Raw genomic sequence first — 21,195 nt, forward strand, 5'->3', positions numbered from 1 at the left:
TTTACCTTCACTGAAGAATAAAACCTTCAGCCTTCTAAGATGCAGGACGGTTGGTCATCCACCTGCCCACAGTAGGCGATGGGGGTAGGTTCTAATTCCTTCTGAATTGTTTTTTTTTTTTTAATCATCTCTTTCATTGTGCCTCACCATCATCGTCACCTTCAGAAGGTTCTGGTTGTGCCAATTCCTGAGCATTTGACAGTTCCCTGAAGCAAATCAGTTTGCTTCATGGCTTTGTCAACCACTGGAACAACAGTCAACTTTCCTGGGTCCTCCAGATCAACTGCCTTTGCCCTTGTTTTCTAACCTGTCAAATTGTATTGTGCCCCTCCCCTCCCCCCCCCTTCTTTTTTTGGTCCTGTAGATTTGTGACTTTTAAAAAGATAATCTTTCATGGCCATTACTTTAATTTTAGTGGGATTTAGGGGAGGGAGAGGTAGGGGGTAAGATAAATGAGAGTTCCATTTACCAGTTCAAACCAGGACAGCTTATGGGGTATTCTTTTCCTTGTAATGAAATCTACCTTCATTTACAAAGATCAGTAGATAGAAATATCAACTCAAACCAGGACTTGTATGGATATCTACCTATATCTATATAGAGACACACATACATATACACACACATACCTGTAATCTCTATTATAAATATTAATAGCATAGAATATATTTATATATATATATATGCATATGGCATATACCATTCTATATAATTTAACTTAGAAAGAAGTGTTCACATTCTGTAGTAGATACAGTGACAGACCATGCATACAAGAACTAATCACCCAGTCTTTGTGGACCTCAGGTGTAATTTGTAGAGAAGAAGACATCATACTTTGGTCTGAAGAGGGTCTACCTGCTGTAAAAATCAAGTGTCAATGATTCCCTTGGCCATGGAGCTACTGGCTTGTTCTAATCCTTGGGAGATTTTTAATGCCCCTAAAGGATGATTTCTAAATGGCATTTAGAAAAGAGAACTGGTGATTACCCATTTAAAGGTAGTAATAGGGATGTCCATTCCAGACAAATGGGGGGGGGGGTATAGCTTACCAAAAACGCCAGAAGTGAGATAAAAGTGTACTAATGCAAGCAGGTGGAATTTTGTACAGTTGAGTGTGGAATGATCAAACTATAGGTCATAAAGGGGCTGGATTTAAGAGCTTCTTTTGCTGTGATGTCTGATCATGACTTCATTTCCACTGGTAAGTCGTACTTTTCCTTTGAGAGAATATTCTGACCACATTCATTAAGCCTTCCCTATGCAAGCTGCCTCCCTGTGCCTCCTCACTCTCTGAGGCTGAATGCACAATTAAGCCAAGGATCTTTAGAAAATGTTTACGGCCAATTGTGGATATTCACGCGTCATTATTTTTCATGTTGATTTGTTTCTTCTTTGTTTAAACTGTGGGGGGTGGATGCCTCATAAGCTGGAAGAATTGTATACACCCTTTAATGATCAGTTTCACACATGATAATAACTACAATTTTATACCCAGCTCTTTGGGGAGATGAAAAGTAAAATGAGAGGTAAGATAGACCTTTTCACCTACTGCACCTCTTGCAAAACAAACAAACAAACAAGCAGAAAACCAAAACACGGAATCTAAACTGGCAATGCAGTTGTAAAAAAAAAAAAAAAGAATAAATTATTACACAATTGTAATAATTGTAATAATTTCAATAAGAATCTCACCTTGATGGCATAAAAAGCAGGAAGCACCGCATTATAGATTCATCAGAAGCAGGTGATACATCACATATAGATTCCCAAAGTCTGTTTTGAGGGTTAAGGGCATTTCTACAAATCGTCCACTGCCTACTTGTTGATGGAGTTGAAATCTGTCATGGATTTCTTTTTTAGGGAAGCAGTATGACGTTCTGACATCTAGAACTACTGGATTATGAAAATCTCATCCAAGGCAATGTCCGTTCTTTGAAGGTAAAATCAGATTGGGTGAGATGCTAAGGAAACCATAAGTGACTTTTTTTTCTTGTATTTCTCAAAGAATAGATCTGATCTTCATGCTTAGTTTTCAGTATACTGCCTAAAACTGATGTCTAGCCACAGAAACTATTATGCCAATAGCAAAATGCCATTCATTTTCACTTTCTTTTACATGTGTGTATGTTTGTTTGTTCGTTCGTTTTTGAGAGAGAGAGAGAGCAGGGGAGGGGCAAAGAGAGAAGGAGAGAGAGAATCCCAAGCAGGCTCTGTGGTATCAGCACAGAGCCCGATGTGGGGCTTGAACCCAGAAACTGGAGGAACAAGAAGAGCAGAAATCAAGAGTCAGACGTTTAACCAATAGAGCCACGCAGGCGCCCCATTCATTTTCACTTTCAACAGAAGCCTGGGTAGTTTAATACATTTTATGCATTTCTCCACTTTAGGATATGATTCTAAAATGCAAAGGCAGCAATCAGTAAGACCCTATGCACTGCAGCATGTATTATCAATGGCTTATAATTTATTCTAGAAAAGTTGTTGGCATTCATCCCTAAGCTAAATAAATATTTTATTCTTATAACTCATGACAAACCGGTGAGCATCCAGCTAGACTTGGACCTTCCGTATTCATGTATCACCACTTTTGAATCAAAATGTTAGCCAAAGGAAGTGTTGCTGCTCTGTAGGCTTGGTCCAGAAAGGCACAAACTGTGGATGAGTATAAGAAATAATTCATAGACAAATTAGATAAATAGGTAGATAAGTGGATAGATACATAGATACACAGAGAGACAGACAGCTGAATAGATATAAATCTATATATCTATATATGTACAATGGGAACATAGGGGGAAACGGACGGATTCTTTCTATTCTACGAAGGTAGAGTCATTACCCCTGGTCACTAAAACTGCAGAATGTGGTGAATGTCAAACAGTATGATTAAAAAGATTTTGACAGAAAGTGCTTCACTTCAAAAGCTAAGTTCATACTGCAGTGAGATGAGATAATGCAGGCTTACTGGTGTATGGGACACTTCCTGTAACTCACTGAAGAAACCCTCACTTGGGCGGCATGTTTCTAACGTGAATCTAGGTAAATGTTGTCATTGAGCCAACTGACTTTATTTTTCTTTCTCCACATCAGCTGACGCAGAGGGATGGCCTGCCCTGTGGACGGTGTTCATCTTTCCCTGTCACTCCTACCCATGCAGGTATAAGGAAGCCATGAATTAGTGGCGATTTGTGCATTCTCTGTGCCAAGCACTGTGCTAGGAATGCAGAGAAGAAAACTCTAAAATCGCCATTGCAGAGTAGGAAGAAATGTATAAAAAGATGCTGCATCACTGTATATTAAGTGCAATAGGCCATACAGTTAAATAGCATGGACTATGTCTTAGAATTTGGTAGAAAATATTTCTTGTATAATTTCATCGAAATATAAATCACCCTTATGATCAGTATTACATGTAACGATAGCTATTTTTAAACTTTTTTAATGCTTTATTTATTTTCAGAGATAGAGCATAAACAGAGGAGGGACAGAGAGAGAGAGAGAGAGAGAGAGAGAGAGAGAGAGAGAGAGAGAGAATCTGAAGCAGGCTCCAGGTTCTGACCCATCAGCACAGACCCCGATGTGGGGCTCGAACCCATGAACTGTGAGATCATGACCTGAGCCAAAGTCAGATGCTCCACCGACAGAGCCACTCAGGAGCTCCAAAGATAGCTATTTTTGATAAGAAAAATTGTCAAAGTAGTTGTCCAGGGAACTGGAATAAAATCTTGATTTTTCTATTTTCTGGTCATGGAAACATGACCAACTTAGCATTTTCTAGCTTCTGTTTCCTTATATAAAGCAATGGAAATAATACCTAAGTGTATCTTTCAGGTTTATATGAGATGATCCGTTAATAATAGAGGAAGACTGATATTGTTATAATAAAGATTATAGATAAGGTAAGAAGATAAAGGCAGGAAGAAGGAAAACATCAGGGACAAAGTAAACATACCTTAACAAAAGTGGCCAAACATAAAATGAAAACTTGAGACACTTAAAACTATTCTGGAGATTAGAAATAAATATTAAATATGAAGAAATGAGTTTTGATGGTTGAAATGCTGAGGGAACAATTCAGTTGGTACCAGCAATAGTTTGAAGATCTTCTTGGTAATAAATGACAAAGAAATCCAAATATTTGGCTTATGGCACAGGATAATACTATCCTCGTCTCATTGGGTTATCTCACTAACCATGACTTTCTTAGAGTACAAAGAGGAACTAGTTCATGACAGTAATCAAAACAGAGTCAAGGACCAATTTTATGTAATATACCTGTAATTAGAGATTAGCATACTTTTTGTTTAATCTAATGAGGACGGCTCATAGGTTAAATAGGCACACAATCTACGTGAATGCAAAAAATAGTCAGAAATATAGACATGAGCTATTGAATAGTACTTTTCAAATTACAATTAGAAAAAAAAAATCAGAGACACATGGAAATTTGCTTTCTGGCCACCAGATCCTATTGATATCTTGATCTGCTGGTTTTCATAAAATGTTTATGGCTGAGGCAGAATGAAGATGCCTACTTATACATTGTTGGGTAACATAAATAACATAAAATCACTTGAAATAACATATAATTGGTTAAAACTTAGAGCAACCATAAACATGATCTTAAGTGACTCTCAGTAGTATACTTGAAATCATCCCCCCAACTTTTTTTTGAGAGAGAGAGAGAGAGAGAGAGAGAGAGAGATGGCCCAAGTGGGGCAGAGGGAAAGAGAATTTTAAGCATGATCCATACTCAACATGGAGCCCAACACTGGGCTTGACCTCACAACTGTGAGGTCATGACCTGAGCTAAAATCAAGAGTCTGATGCTTAACCAACTGAGCCACCCAGGCGCTGCTTTAAAATCCCTTTAAATTCCAGGGTTTGAGAAGATACCACCTGCAATACTGTTAGTCAGGTCCGGTGTAGTTCCTTATAAAGCATGAGCTGGTATTTGCTTCTCTTCAGTCCTGTTTTCTCATGGATGTACAGCGTGATTCCAGGGAGCATGTGTCCCTTAGGTCACCATCATTCCCATGGCTACCGTCATGAGTGTGTGTGTGTGTGTGTGAGAGAAAGAGAGAGAGAGAGTTTCCAGAGTTTCCTCACTGTCACTTGGCAGGACTCAATAAAGTTTAAGATTATAAAGGTACCCTTACACCAAAGTTCGGTGAGTGCTGGCCTTGACTCATGGTTTCTCATTTGTTTCACAGAGGAGAGACCTAAGAAAGAGAGTGGTCACAGCCCCACTGTCTCGTGAAGTCCTGGATCAGAACATGGATCAAAACCAACATTCAGACTCTTCCCATAAGTCAAGAATTAATGAGGGGCGCCTGGGTGGCGCAGTCGGTTAAGCGTCCGACTTCAGCCAGGTCACGATCTCGCGGTCTGGTCCGTGAGTTCGAGCCCCGCGTCAGGCTCTGGGCTGATGGCTCGGAGCCTGGAGCCTGTTTCCGATTCTGTGTCTCCCTCTCTCTCTGCCCCTCCCCCGTTCATGCTCTGTCTCTCTCTGTCCCAAAAATAAATTAAAAAAAAAAAAAAAACGTTGAAAAAAAAGTTAAAAAAGAAAAAAAAGAATTAATAAGACTATAATGATAAGCCAATAGGTGGTGATATTTTTACATTACGCCGTGATTATAATTAGTTGCCTTTCTGGGCTCTGACATGTCATAGTTTCCACTTATTTTGAGAGAATTTTGAAAAAGTCAAACAGAAAATAGCCAGTCCATAAGAGATGTCATAATAGGTTGTACATTTTTTTCTACCTGATAGCATTAGTCTAATCCTTTCTGGATAGAGCCCTCTTTAATGAATTCTCCATGATGTCTCTTCTCTGGCTAGTTATAAGAAACTGTAAAAGATAGATGGTCTAGCTCTAATGAAAATAATGCAAGTTACTGACATTTAGGCTAGCCTTCCAAGCTAACTCAGACACAGTGAGAAAAGGATGGCAGGGTTCTAATGCTAAAGGGACCCATGAAGAATAGAAATGACATCAAAAGTTATGCTTTTTGTTTAATAATGAAATTAAGTTTACCGTCAAAACAGGGATTGTAAAAAGAAAAGGTAATTATCAGGAAAGATTAGCCCTATTTTTCGTTAAAATGTGTTATGTTAGTGTTTCATATTCCATTTGAAATAATTCCTATTTGATGGAGGCAGCATCGGACGACAGTGGAACAGTTTGGATTATAAGGGATAAAAATGAATAAAGAAGCAAATATTTAAAACTAACATTTTTATCAGTTGCCTCCATTTAAATTCATCCTGATGATAAAGATAAAGTATCTCTCTCAAAAATAAATGCTAAAAAAATAAAAAATAAAGTATTATTTTTTAATTTCCCAGTGAGCATCTAAGCCCTGTAATCAAAATTCCTTTTTCTTTTCACATTGTATCACAAACTCTTTTAATTTTACAATTTTACCTTTGATGTCTTACATTATTTTTTGATTTTTTTAAAGATCTTAAGTAATTTCTACATCTGATGTGGGGCTCAAACTCCCAACCCTGAGATAAAGAGTCACATCCTCCATCAACTAGGCCAGCCAAGCGTCCCGATTTATTGACTTAAAAAATATATATATTGTTTATTTATTTTTGAGTGAGAGACAGAGAGACACAGAGTGCAAGCAGGGGAGAGGCAGAGAGAGAGGGAGACACAGAATCCAAAGCAGTCCAGGCTCTGAGCTGTCAGCACAGAGCCTGATGCAGGGCTTGAACCCATAAACCTGAGCCAAAGTCGGAGGCTTAACTGACTGAGCCCCCCCAGGCACCTATATTTATTGACTTTTCAAACCCTGGATGACAGGCATGTGTTCTGCTTCTGGGTAAGCTCTAAGCCACGTGAACAACAGGCAGGTTTCAGAGGCACAGATTTCAGAGCTGACAGTAAGTGAATGAATGTCACAAGGTAAGCCCTGGGAATCTGTTCTCTAATGCATGGTCTTCCCTTCTGTGCTGTCATAGTCCCTCAGCCAGTTCTGAGATCCAAGTCCTACAAATGTGTTCTATTAAAACAATATGATGGAGAGACGCCTGGCTTGCTCAGTCGGTTGAGTGCCAGTTCAGCTCAGGTCATGATCTGATAATGGTTGGTGAGTTCGAGTCCCGCTTCAGGCTCTGTGCTGACAGCTCAGAGCCTGGAGCCTGCTTCAGATTCTGTGTCTCCCTGTCCCTCTCCCCTTCCCAGCTTGGGTTCTGTCTCTCTTAAAAATAAATAAACATTAAAAAAATTAAAAAAAAAAAAAGAATCTGACTTCGGCTCAGGTTATGATCTCAAGGTTTGTGACTTCAAGCCCTGCATTGGGCTCTACTCTGTCAGCACGGTTCTCGTTCGGCACCTTCCCCGCTTGTGCTCCCTGTCAAAGGTAAATAAATGAACTTAAAAAAATAAAATAATATGATATAATATTGAAGGAACAAGTGACTCCACAGGCTTCCATTCCACTGTATGAAAATGCCTAAAATTTTAAGAGATGTATTTTCAGGAAATCAATGATTATTTCATCTAAGAAAGGATTTTGCTACAACTCCAAGACATAAAAGAAGGACAATCTTTCAAGTTGACTGTTTAAAGGATGCTTCATATTTTTCCAAACCAACATGATAATTAAACGATTTCTTCATTTCAAGGACGGAATAAAATAGAGGGAAAATAACACATGAGCAGGTGTTGTTTAAAGATCAGAATTCTGTGTCCATATTGGCTTTCACATTAGTGGATTTTTGCCCCTGGGGCAAACTGTATAGAGGGGGAAGTTAATATACTGTGCATTAATAGATATTCAATAGAAAGAATCTAATCCAGTCCAACAAGCTGGAATTCAATAAACACTTTTGAGTGCTTACCACGTAGCTTTCTCTGTGCTATGTGTCTGTCAGGGAGAGAAGATGGATTTAGAATTATTCTGTATGTTGAATCCAATTACAAAAAAAAAAAAGAAGAAGAAGAAGAAGAAGAAGAAGAAGAAGAAGAAGAAGAAGAAGAAGAAGAAAGAAAAGGTTTGGAAGAGAGAGAAAGATAGGAAACTCACAGGTTGCCAGTGAGTCAGCCAAGGGACATGAAGATTGAAAAATGTCAGAGTACCCCCTTGGACCTCACACTATGGCCATCAGCATCCTCGTATGTGCATGCCCCCCGCCCCCGGCACGTTCACACAGCAGTGGCCTAACCCAGAAGTTCTGTCTCATCATCTCCACCCCCTCCCACCCTGGGCGGGGCTTGGGTGCCCAGTTATACAGCTGTGCGTGTCCCATAAACAGGCATTTTTTGGAAAGGTAGCTTTCCCCACAATAAAATGTGATGTCACTGAAGGGGAGAGCCTTGGCTCAGTCATTGTATCCCTCCAACCTGTTATATGATAGGGTAGGAGCTCTGTTAACATTTGTTGATGGAAGGAAAAGACAGAGGAAGAGAGAGGGGGAAGCCCGGTGGTGAGGAAGGAGGCAAGGAGAAGAGGCCAAAGCGTGGGAGTGGGTATGAGGAAAGACGCCTGGGGGCAGAAAGGAAAGTTCCACCTAAAATACAGAGAAACACCTAAAATTGTAGGGGGAGAGCTTGCTTCTGGAGAATCAGTCTCCTCTCCTTTCCTTCTTTCTCTTCCTGCTGCTCCTCTGTCCTTGTGGTGGTTTTGGTTTTTTGTTTGTTTGATTTTTGTTTTGTTTTGTTTTCAGCCTATTTAGGTGTGAGCTCCCTTATCTCTGTTTCTCCTTAGATCACTGCCCAAGGGGCTTTTGGAACTTGTTGGGTGGACTGTATACCTCCTCAGTAGTGCTAATTATAAGCAAATGCTTAAAAGAAAAAAAAAATACGTATCTGATATTGCAACAAATAAAGAAAGATGAACAAGTTTAGACAGGAAGAAGAAATGTTCGCAATACCCCTTACAACAATCGCCTTTATTTATTTAGGTCTAACAACTTAACAAATATCTCCGGCAATTGAGAAACGTGGCATTTTCAAACCGCACAAATATCACTTAGCTATCTTTCCTTCAGTACAGTTCCAAGGTGAAATGCGACGCGTCTCACAGTCTCAAAATTGATTTCCAGACCTGCAATCTAATCCAACAAGACTGAAATGTTTCGCGCTTGCAAGGTACTGAAGGAGAAAGGGCACCACCCAACTGCAGGGGTCTCTAGGGAGTGAACTACCTACAAACTGAAAGTGGAAAATCAGAGCGAAATGAAATTACTGCTTCACAAAGTAGGAAACCTTAAATCTAAGAGCCTCCGGGAATATTAGCAAGCCCCTGAGAGATGTGGCTCAACTCAGGAATCACAAGGGTACCCACTGTGTGCGTAGAGTTTTGCTATTTAAAAAGCGTATTTGTATACAATGTACCATTTGTGCTTCACAATAATCCTGGGTGCTCTTGTTGACACTTGTACAGACGTGCAAATGAGGCAGTTAAGAGGCTTGTACAGACTTTAGAGCAGGAGCAATTCTACTCAAGGAGAGAACTGCCATGCTTCCTCCACCAGGTTCTCACCTTATTTCGCAAATTCTTTTCAGCCCCCAAATCTCCAACCTTCCACAGAAATTGCTTAAAAGTTTTAGCAGGCCATTCTGATTTTATGACCCTCCAAGCAAAAACCCATACAGCGATTCAACCCACACTACTGACAATACATATGAGCGAAACTTATTATAAACTCTATTTCACAATGCCTAACGGAGAATATAATTCAGCATTTGTCATAAGTAAGAACACTGTTTAGATACAGACAGTACTCATCTGACGGAGAGGAAATAAAAGGTAATGAGAACTTTTTAGAGTGTGATATCTGGTACACTACCCAAAATAACAGCATGGTGTTAATTTGTTTATAAATTAGGACATTAAACTCTTCTCAACTGATGTATCAAAGATTTACAGTACAGGAAACAAGAAGAAGAAATAGCTCCTATCTGGAACATTCCTTAGGGACTGAAGCAACCTTTCTTGGCAGATATCCACATAGGTAAATATACGTATAAAAGAAGAGTGATAAATGCCATGCTAATGCTTCAAGATAATCACCAACAAAAGATAATTATCTTCCATAATTCCACGTGTTACAATGATGCTTGATTTGCTAATGAAAATGTGGTTTTTATTCTTGCAAAGCCAACGTCTTAAACTCCAAAGAATTTGCTGTCATATCCGCCATGATTGTCCTTCAGTGAGGTTATAATATTCACCCACAGACAAATATCAGGGACCTCGACGAGACAACAATTACCTTTGGGTCAATATTTCTGTTCTACTATAACCACACTACTAGCTTCTCTTTATTCCTCGGAGATTAATCTACCTTGTTGTTTGCTAAACTCACAAGCCAGCGCAAAAGAGCTGTTGTAGAGGGATGCCAAGTTTATTCACATTTTTCAACAGTGAAATTACCACTGTAAGGTAGGAAAGGATGTTTTCCAAATAGCTCTCTTAGTGGCACTGACTTTGTGGTTAATTCTAAATAAGGGGAGAAAACAGGAGCCGATTCTGCCCATGGCTCTTTTGCATATGACTGGACAGCCTCAGTTACAAGTATTCTGGATGGTCAGACCTGCATGGCACAAGACGACCCTGGACATGCCAATCACTTGATTAATGAGAAACAAGTTTAAGCAAAGCCTTATATTTATTCTAAAAGGTCTAACAAAGGAGAATGAGTTATTTTTAAAAATTGCTATGCTGTTTCTAATATGATCATTTGCTAATATGATTAGTAGCTGATGAAGCATAAAAACTAACGGGAGACATGATTTGAGGGTCACACATTGAAGTATATTCAACATAGACAAAAAAAAAATTAAATGCATGAACTTTTTTAAAGTGATTGAAAAAGAGTTCTCAAATCAGGAGCTCCTATTAAATTCCACCTCAATTAAAAATAAGATGTGTACATTGAAACAAGTTTAGCTCTACAATTTCTTCATCTATCAACTGGAGAGACCATGGGGAAAAGAGTAATGTTTATATAGAAATATGGATTAGGAAGACCTACATATATTTTTTTTAATTAAAAATTTTTTTTACATTTCTTTATTTTTGAGAGACAGAGAGAGACAGAGCACAAGTGGGGGAGGGGCAGAGAGAGGGAGAGACACAGAAATCAAAGCAGGCTCCAGGAAATGGGGAGCTCGACACAGGGCTCGAACGCACAAATTGGGAGATCATGACCTGAGCCGAAGTTGGATGCTCAACTGACTGAGCCACCCAGGTGCCCCCATATTTTTTAATTTTTTAACGTTTATTTATTTTTGAGAGTCTGAGAGACAGAGCATGAACAGGAGAGGGGCAGAGAGAGAGGAAGACACAGAATTTGAGGCAGGCTCCAGGCTCTGAGCTTGGAAGACATATTTTTTTAAATGTTTATGTATTTATTTTGGGAGAGGGAAGAGAGAAAGAGAGTGCAAGTGCGTTGGGGAAGGTCAGAGATAGGGAGAGATAATCCCAGCAGAGATCCCAACAAGGGGTTCAATCTCACAAACCTTGAGAACATGACCTGAGTTGAAACCAAGAGTCAGACGCTCAACACACTGAGCCACCCAGGCGCCCCTGTTATGAGTATTTGTAATCCTGATGCTGAGAATATCTCTCCCTGTATAGTGATGAGGTTGATACCCCTGTTTTGTGGTCAGCCTCTCTCTTCCCACTTGACCTCATGAAATGTTTCCTTTGAGTTACAGCAATAGCTTCCTTTCATAGTCTTGGATATTATTTCTAGTTCTTTAAATGTGCTTCCTGAGCTGCTAAAAAGATATGTTCTCTTTTTCACTATAGACTAGGTTATTTGGGTGTAGGCCAGCCTGAAATCTAGAGCATATCTGGTAAATGTGTTTTATCATAAGAGGCTAAATAAACAGATTAAAAGGCTCATAGTTGAAACTGGTGAAACTGAAAAAATAGTGACGTTATTTTTATATTAAGTTCAAATTTTATGGCCATAAGATTTGGGTATAAAATACTGCTTTCAATATCTTTAGCTAGTTGTTGAAACCAACTGGATTCTGAAAGGTGCATATGTATTTTTGTTGTTGTTGTTCTGTGTTCTTCTCATTCTGTTACCTATTTATTTATTTATTTATTTATTTATTTATTTAAATTTTTAGAGCAAGAGAGCCAGTGGGGGAGGGGCAGAGTAAGAGAGAGAGAATCTTCAGCAGCAGCGTGGAGCCCAACATGGGGTTCATGTTGGGATCATGACCTGAGCTGAAATCAAGAGTTGGACAGTCAATCGACTAAGCCACCGGGTGCCCCTGTCACTTTTTGATAATAATGTGACGTTACAGTTTCATTTCATGGTCCTTAAAACTTAATACCTCTTTTCTGTTTTGCCAATAAAAATTTCAAGCTATGAGTGAGATTCCTCTAACTTCAACTGGTACAGAAATGTGTAGTCTTTAAATGTATATTCACCCCAGAACTCTACCATATTTTGATCCTTAAGAGTCAGGTTAGAGTGTCCAAATTGTTACCTGCAATTATTTCCAATCATACAATGTTAAGAGATCAAAGAGGTGAAAACAAGCTTTTTCTTGCACACAGACAAAATCTGTTTGGATTGGGGGTAACTGTGGCATGAGATAGAGGTCACACAGGAAAGAGAGAACAGGCTTTCAGACTTGGTCAATGAGGGGAGCGAATCAGAGAGCCTCTGAAATCATTCCTAAAATCAAACCAAGAGAGATGATAGCATTTGTTCTTTGGTAATAGATTCTCCACTTTCTCTAGACAAGAATACCCTTCTCTTTCTTCTTTTCCTCTTCCAGGAAAAAAATATTGTAATCTTTTAGCAATAAAAAACTTTAAGAATATGAATAACTCACATGGGAGCACAATAACATTTTGTATCTACACTAGTTTACACATGTGTAATAAAATGCATGAAGTCTTCTGATAACTTACTAATGCACTGTGAAGTGTTGACATTGAGGACAGAGAGTTTTATGCTAAATTGGACATCCATGGCTTAAGTGGGTTTAACCAGAATCTATATAGTTATACCCTGAATACTATCTTGTTAAGGACTTCCTGATTCTCACTGTTTTTGGAGGAAAGTGCTGCAGGTTGTAAGAAGAGATTAGGAAGAACTTTCCAAAGAATATATACTCAAGTCTTTGGAAAATATTAAGATGCATCAACCAAAAAAGACTAAATAGTTTTGCAGAATCAAATACATGTAGTAAAGGAGATGATACCTTGTCCTGGGCATCCTCCAACATCTTTATCTTGACTGCCACTTCAGTAGTTTACAATGAAGAACATGCATTTTGTCTGTCTCCTGGAAGCAAGTTCAATGCTACTTTTCTGTAGCTTCCTGCCTCAGCTCTCACCATGCAGTGTTTCTCTGTATAAATGGCAGAAGAAGTTATAAAACTTTAAGGAAGCAGAGCAGTTAAAACTAGCTTTGAATTTATTACTTGACTCCTTAAAAGAATCTCATTCACCCTATCAGTCTTGTGGCACACCATTGTCCCAAACTTTAGACATTTTCTTGGTGCTCTAACTTGATTCTTTTTTTTTTTTTTAATTTGAGGGAGCTGTAGAGGGGCATAGGGAGAGAGAGACAGAATCCCATGAGAGAGGATTCCCAAGAGAGAGAATCCATGCTGAGCGTGAAGCCTGATGTGGGGATCAATCCCACAACCCTGGAATCATGACCTGAGCCGAAATCAAAAGTCTGATGTTCAACTGACTGAGCCACCCAGGGGCCCCTCTAGCTTTGTTCTTGAAGCACAGTCATGTTTGACTTGATCAATGCTGTCTCATCACTAAGTAGATACTCAGTAAAACTTTATTGGATAACAGAGCTCTCAGCAAGATGGCAGGCACGTGAGGGAGCTACTTTATTGTGTTGTCCTGTACCTGCCCCCCAACCCCGCCAGCACCAATGCAATGAGAGCAGTTGGTGAATTCAGAGACTTTTTACAATAGATGCCATAGAAGTTAGCTTACAACTCCCCTGGCAACACTGATTCTGAAAAGAAGGTTGACACCATTTGCAAATATGGAACTTTAGAAAACCTATCTTTGGAGCCAGATCCACACAGGAAGTGCCAAATGGCAGAGCAACAGGATTCATGGTGCCATCACTCAGACCTGGTCCCTCTACGTTTTGGTGTCTGTCTGATCAATTCAAAGCACGCCTGTTCCAATAAGCTTCAGCGTAGACTCATCTTGCAGTGCAGCAATTTGGGGCTGATGATGTGGAACTTAGAAATCAAGGGATGTGCATTACTATACTATAGAGTTTAGACTCCAGAACTCCAGTGAAGTGTCATGATTATTTTTATAAACTTTTTAATTTTTTTAAGTTTATCTATTTATTTTTAGAGAGACAGAGACAGCATGAGTAGGAGAGGGGTAGAGAGACAGGGAGAAAGAGAATCCCAAGCAGGCTCCGCACTGTCAGTGTAGAGCCCAATGTGGGGCTCAAACCCATGAAACCTTGAGATCATGACCTGAGCTGAAACAGAGTTGGATGCTTACCCGACTGAGCCACCCAGGTGCCCCTATTTTTCCAAACTTTTAAAAACATGTTTATTCATTTTGAGAGAGAGAGACAGAAATAGAGAGAGAATGAGGGGAAGGGGTAGAGAGAGAGAGAATCCCTAACAGACTATGAACTATCAGTGCAGAGCCTGATGTGGGGCTTGAACCCAGGAAACCATGCGATCATGATCTGAGCCGGAAGTGAGAGTGGGACACTCAACCAATCAACTGAGCCACCCAGGTGACCCTATTTCTTTAATAGGGTCAAAGATTTTTACATGGAGCTCAGAGAAGTCAAATCACTCGCCCAGCATCTCACACATGTCAGGTTAGTAAGAGCCCTGCTGAATACTGCCCATCCAGCCAGATGTCACCCAGGAGTCAGAGTCAGGGATCTCTCTGCCTGTTTCCTTCTTCCCTTCTCCTTCACACCCTAAACCATCCAATCTGATTCCCATTGCTTCTACTGTTTGAAACCTCCCTTTCCTAATCTTCCTGTGTTCCTTCTAACATATTTCAACTTCCAATCTTACCCCTTAGTACTCCCCCCTGGGGATTACCTAAAAGAAAACAAAATCTTTAGGTCATTGCCACTTTCCTACTTAAAATCCTTCGATGGTCCCCATCACCTGCATGATTCAATACAAAGTTCTCGGTGAGACCAGCAAAACCTTTGGTAAGCTTCCCTGTGGCCACTCACCATATGACGCATCCCTTAGTGATGTGCCCATCTCCTCACCACTGCCTTCCCCATATATTGTTCTCTCTACCTAGAATGTCTTTCCCACTCTCCTTCTGGAAAATTCCACTTCTCCTTTTGGTATCCTATGTGATCACCTCTGTTCCTCTATAAAAACCCATGCCTCTCTCGACTACAGCCCTCTTCCTCAGGTTTCATTAGTAATTTATAGATACCTATTTCTGAATAACTGTAATGATAGTAATTACTAATTATTCATCAAACTAGCCTGTGTTATGAAAGGTAGTAGCTAAAGTTTATTTTGCTGGCTCATTTGAAACTCCATTCTTTTTCTGATATATAACTCCAAAGCCACATGCGAAAACAGGACGCCATCTTTGGTTCCCAAGATCGTGCTGCAGCTGCCTGGAATTGGGGATTGTGCATGATCCTTGTTGCCTCAGCAACTCCACGACAGTGTGTCCTGTGACACACAAGGGAAGAAAGACCCCATGGAAGGCATGATGGTTAACGTTGTGGCAACTTGACTGGGCCATGGGGTGCCCAGATGAAACATCATTTCTGAGTGTGTCTGAGGGGGTTTCTGGATGAGATTAGCATTTGAATCAGTGGGCTCAGCACAGTAGATTGCCCTCCCATCATCCAATCCTCTGAGGGCCGGAACAGAAGGAAAGACGGAGGATGAAGGAATCCATCCCTTTTGCTTTGTCTCACTGTGAGAACGGGGACATCTCATCTTTTCCAGCCCTCTGACTGGAGTTCTACCACCCACTCGCTGGGGCTTCAGCCTCTGCACTTGGACTGAACTATACCACCAGGTATAGGCTGGGCCTGCCTCTTGCAGACAGCAGATGGTGGGGTCAGTTGGCCTCCAAAAATATGAGTTAACCCCTCACTGCATGTGCACGCATGCACGCACGCGCGCGCGCGCACACACACACACACACACACACACACACACACATGCCTTGTTGGTCCTGTTTCTCTGGAGCTCCCTAACACAGATGGGGTGGTAGAATCACGAACGCAAAACCGATCTTAAAACAGAGATTCTGTTATTTCTTATTTCTCCCTTCCGTGAACTTCATGGTGGACAGAATCATACGAGCAGGGGGAACCCACTAGAGAAAATGACTGGAGTGGCATCTCTGACGTGGCATGACATTCACTGGGTGAGTCCCAAGTTAAAATGAATGACAGCACCTTTGTCCTGTATCATGGGACAATGTCACACGATATGGAGATATTGCACTCATCCTACTTCTAAATGTAGTTCACTGTTGTCTGACCCTGTCATACTACCTATACTGTCCTGTAGATAAAGCCTTATTTAATACTTGTACTCCATATTCTTAAAAAGAAAACGTAAGGAGAAGTGTTCATAAGTCATTGAGAATTAAAAAACAATCACTTTACATTCATATAAAAATACAATGTGACCCAATAAAAATCACATACGTTGGGCAATAACTGTAGTCACTTTCAGAAAAGGTGAAAATGTTATTTCCATATAAGCGCAAAGAAAAAAACATCTTCAAATATATTTAAAATGGTCACTCTAAGTGGAATTTTGAGCGAAAAATGAGGAAGCTACAGTTTTAATAGTACTAAAAATGATTTTGTTCACTGTCTCTAGGTCCAAATCAAAATGCCAATGATATATTCTCCGAGAGGGCAGCGAACAACTGGTCTTTGTGGCTACAGTCAGCTGAGCTGTGCATCTGGAGGACAAGGAGTGGAAAGAGAGCTCAGCACTAAAGGTACAAATAACACTGAACGTTGTGGAGCTTTCAACGGAAAGGATTTTCCAAACTGACTGAGGCAAGAGAACCCCAGGGAGCCAGCCAGGACAGGCTGAATGCTTGGCAACTACCTAGGGAAGGTCAGCTGAGAATTTGCCATTAAAAGGCCCATTTAATTGATTAACTCTTTCTATAAATTAAAAGCGTAATGATCGCTTTTTAAGCTGGCCTAGGTCCATTCCTGTGACGGGTAATCTACCTCTGGGTGTTTTGTTAAGACCCTCAGTTGCAAACGACAGGAAACTCTGCTATCCGGTAAACAAACTTCAGCCCCATCAGAGAGAAGTCAGAAGGACTAACGGATCACCGTAAAGTCCTGTGTCTGTTGTATTTAAAAGACTTGTTGATGAGAGTCAAGAAGTTAAGTAAAATTAACTTTTTTTTAAGGAGTGTCTTTTTAAGGGTGTGTATCCCCAGGAGGGAATTATGGTACCTTGGATGGAGAGTAGGCCAGACCTGTCCTAGGCATTGGTGCTTTTGTAACACAATCCATCCTTTAGAAGTAGGACCTTCAGTCTCGGCCCTGTGACACCATCCCAGCCCAGCCCCCCTTGTGTTTACTGGAAGTCATCGCCTTCCTTCCTTTCCTGAAAGGAAGTGCATCCCTAAACTTCCTCCTGGGTAACTTCCTGACTGTGCGGGCTGCTGTCCTTGGCCCCCCCTGCCTGGCTGCTCTGGGGAGTAATGTGGACACTCTTATCTTTGCGTGACAGGCTTTGGACAACTTTAGTGGCTAAATTTAGCAGGGCTCAGAGCCCCAGGTTACAGAACTGTTCACAACAGAGGGATGTTCTAGAAGGCGAAATTTCTCTTTCGGTTCCTACAAGTATAATGGAAAAACGTCACCCTGCTGAAGAATTTGTGCCCTGAGTGTAGTTAAAACAACCAAAGCAACAAGCCTTAACTGCGATTCCAATCTTATTTCTGGTTCTTTGAATTGTCAGGGCAAGGGCATGAAGGGCTAGCCTTTGGCTGAGCGATGTGGACGTACACAAAGGAAGGCCAGAACCAGGTTTAAGGAGGGGATAGAAAAATCAGCCTCCTCCACATAGAAAGATAACAAAAAATTGGCAGGTTGTGCACACGCAGGGGGTTAAAAAAAGAGGGAGAAATGGGGTAACTTGAGCAGTGTGACTGATAAATGGTAAAAATGTTCCTACTGTGAGCAATGCCTGATAAACCATAGCAAGAGCCATCAATGCTCACCACCATCCACTCTCCCGCGCTGTAATTACATTCTGCAAACTTACAAATGATCTTATCGGTAAAAGGCCCGATGGCAGAGGTTGTTTGGGAGAAATGGTGGAAAACAAAACAAAACAAACAAAAAAAAAAAAACCACTGTGTCCCATACAGGAAGCAGAAAAATGGTGGAGGAAGCTACCAGCTAAGGTTGGGGGTGCCAGCGCGAAACACAGCCCCAAAGGTAGTACAGGAAGCTGAAACTTGAAAGCGGAAGGTTCCCTTTCTGTGAGCTTTGCCTCTTCTTGTAACACCCCAGAATAAATACTGTGAACTTACTCTACAGGTTAAAATCGCCAAGCCTCTTTGCACCGCGTGAATTTCGGCAATTTGCCCTGTTTAGGTCCTATACTTGCTGCTGGAGGAAAGAAATCACTTATTTACAGTGAGAAACGAACTGCAATTAGGTTGTCCGATCCTGGTGACCAAGACAGATATTCTGAAAGATGAAAAATACAAATGGAAAAATTCGAGACATTTATAATAGTGAGGAGGTATCCAATCTTTTCTATCAAATTTAGCAAGCATCTTCCTATTCGGACGAGTGCTGCAAGGAAGTCCTTTGTAGTGATTCTTACCGTGTACTTCTACTGTGTCATTGTATTAACATGAAGACATAGGAAGTTATACTTGCATCTGCCTGCTTCCCAGGCTTTGTGCCACGTACTTTCACTTACTTGTTAGCATGACTTTGTGGACCATTAGCACTCTCTGCCTCTTATAGGTGAACAAAATCTGAGTTGTGCAAATTCACAGAGTGCAATTACTGGTAAAACTGTATTGAAAATCCATGTGTTTTTGCTTTCTGGTCAGGAGATCTTCCCCCTACCACACGATTCTCAAAATGCTTATTTTCTATGAAGAAAAGTCATTTGAAATGCTAATTATCTTTTAAATATAAGGTCAATGAAAAGGTCTATTATGTCATACGTATATATTAAGGGTTAGAAGGCAGGAAAACCCGTGTGTCTATCGGCACTGATAGGTTCTGCTTAGATGAAATTGATTGGAGGTACAAATAGAATTGTTTCTGATTGTGGTTTGGCAGGGAGCCAACACACATCCGTGTTTAGATCGGTCACTTCACTCGACTATGCTTTCAATTTCTGTCTTCAATAGGAAAGTTTTCAGTGTCCAAATTCATATGGTTAACATATTGAGACCTAATAGAAAAATTTCAGCCATAATTGTTTATATTTGGTTAACTTACAAAGTGGCGGCCAAGGCAGATTTTATCTCTTTAAGGAGTGAGATATACCATATGCTTTTAAGATCATTCCCACTCTGTAAGTCAAACTATTGTGCTGTATACCTTCCACTAATACAGCGAGGCATGTCAGTTATAGCTCAGTGATGCTGGAAAAAAACATTCTCACTTTAAAGGGAGAACACTATAGGGCGCCTGGGTGGCTCAGTCGGTTAAGGGTTGGACTTCGGCTCAGGTCATGATCTCACGGTCTGTGAGTTCGAGCCCCGCGACGGGCTCTGTGCTGACAGCTCAGAGCCTGGAGCCTGTTTCAGATTCTGTGTCTCCCTCTCTCTCTGCCCCTTCCACATTCACACTTGTCTCTCTCTCAAAAATAAACAAATGTTAAAACAGTTTAAAAAAATAAAGGGAGAACATTATATGATATAAATCAATAAACAGGCAAGAAAGAAGCCTACTTTTGTTATAAATCAGCTTTACAAATTGAATATTTGAAGGAAATTTTATAAACATCTAAAAAAGACTGCTTACTTACTAATCTTTTAAATTCATATACTATTTATTAAAAATTGAAAATAAATATACTATTATATATCTATATATATAAATAGATATATAGAATTCATAAACTATAGTTAAACTATAGAATTCATATAGTTAAAGGGTATGTGTATGTGTGTGTATATGTGTATGTGTGTATATGTCTGTGTGTGTATGTATGTTTATGTGTGTAAACGTGTATGTACATGTACGTTCTTGTATATGTGTGTAGGGGTATATATATGTGTGTGTTTATATGTTTATGTGTATATACGAATGTCTGTATGTTTGTATGTGTATGTGTGCATATGTGTGTGTGCATGTGTATATGTGTTTGTGTTCCTGTATAGGTGTGCAGGTGTATATGTATGTGTGTATGTTTATATATGTGTGTGTACATTTGTTTATGTATATGTGTGTGCCTGTGGGTGTGTGTGTGTGTGTGTGTATGCTTATGTGTGTATATAGGTGTAAATGTATGTGTGTGTACAGAGAGAAATTAGCATCAAATTAAACTTCAGATCATCCTCTCCAAGTTCATTTCTATCCTATTAGAATCTCGGAGGATATTTCTTTTTTCATGATACGATAAAGCAAATGAACATGATTCCAGCCAATACACAACACCTGTTATGATTGTAAGGTGACTTACCAACATGCCACTGTAATTTTTTGTAGGGGGTGCGCTTCCCTTCCCAGTTTATAATTAGAAAACAATCCTAAAGAAGGATGACAACATTATATTGAATATCGGCACGGATAACCACGGTAAGGAGAATACACAAAAGGGTGCCTGTTCTCTCCACTAACTCAGCGCATCCGCTGAGGGCAGCTAGGCGTTTCCAGGGCCCCCTTCCTCATGCATATTCATGCCTGTGAGTGGGTCTGCAGGGGATCCGCAGGCTGCCCTCCCCCCGCACGGCTCATTCCTCCAAACCCTCTCTTGGTTCAGGAAGTCCAAGTCCAGTGCTACTGCATGGCCGTAGGTCCCCTGAACGCATCCAGCCTTTCATCTGTGACTGGTGCCTGCAAGGCAGCCCAGTGGTTCTACTTCTGCCGCTCTGCCTCCTGGCCTCCCTCGGTTTGGCTCAAACCGGTGAGGTACCAAGTGCCTGAGCAGGTGCCCCTGAGGGATGGAGGCAGTGCGACGCCGCCTCCCTGCACCAAGCACCTGCCACGATGCCCGTGCTCTGTCTCCTCTCTTCACCTTGCCAGGCAGGCGGT

The 21,195-nt window shown here is 40.5% G+C and overlaps 1 protein-coding gene and 1 long non-coding RNA gene across 2 annotated transcripts in view; one reads left to right on the forward strand and one right to left on the reverse strand.

The window, feature by feature from the left end:
• Positions 1–21,195, reverse strand: part of LOC122217279 (CUB and sushi domain-containing protein 1-like) — a 634,007-nt gene that overhangs the window by 114,152 nt on the left and 498,660 nt on the right. The gene's annotated exons all lie outside the window — the stretch shown is intronic.
• Positions 1,861–5,292, forward strand: LOC122217320. Its single transcript, XR_006201403.1, has 3 exons — positions 1,861–1,938; positions 3,091–3,157; positions 5,214–5,292. It is a non-coding gene; the product is annotated as an uncharacterized LOC122217320 (long non-coding RNA).

This window comes from Panthera leo, chromosome B1 (assembly GCF_018350215.1).
Source record: "Panthera leo isolate Ple1 chromosome B1, P.leo_Ple1_pat1.1, whole genome shotgun sequence".
NCBI classification, from domain to species: domain Eukaryota; kingdom Metazoa; phylum Chordata; class Mammalia; order Carnivora; family Felidae; genus Panthera; species Panthera leo.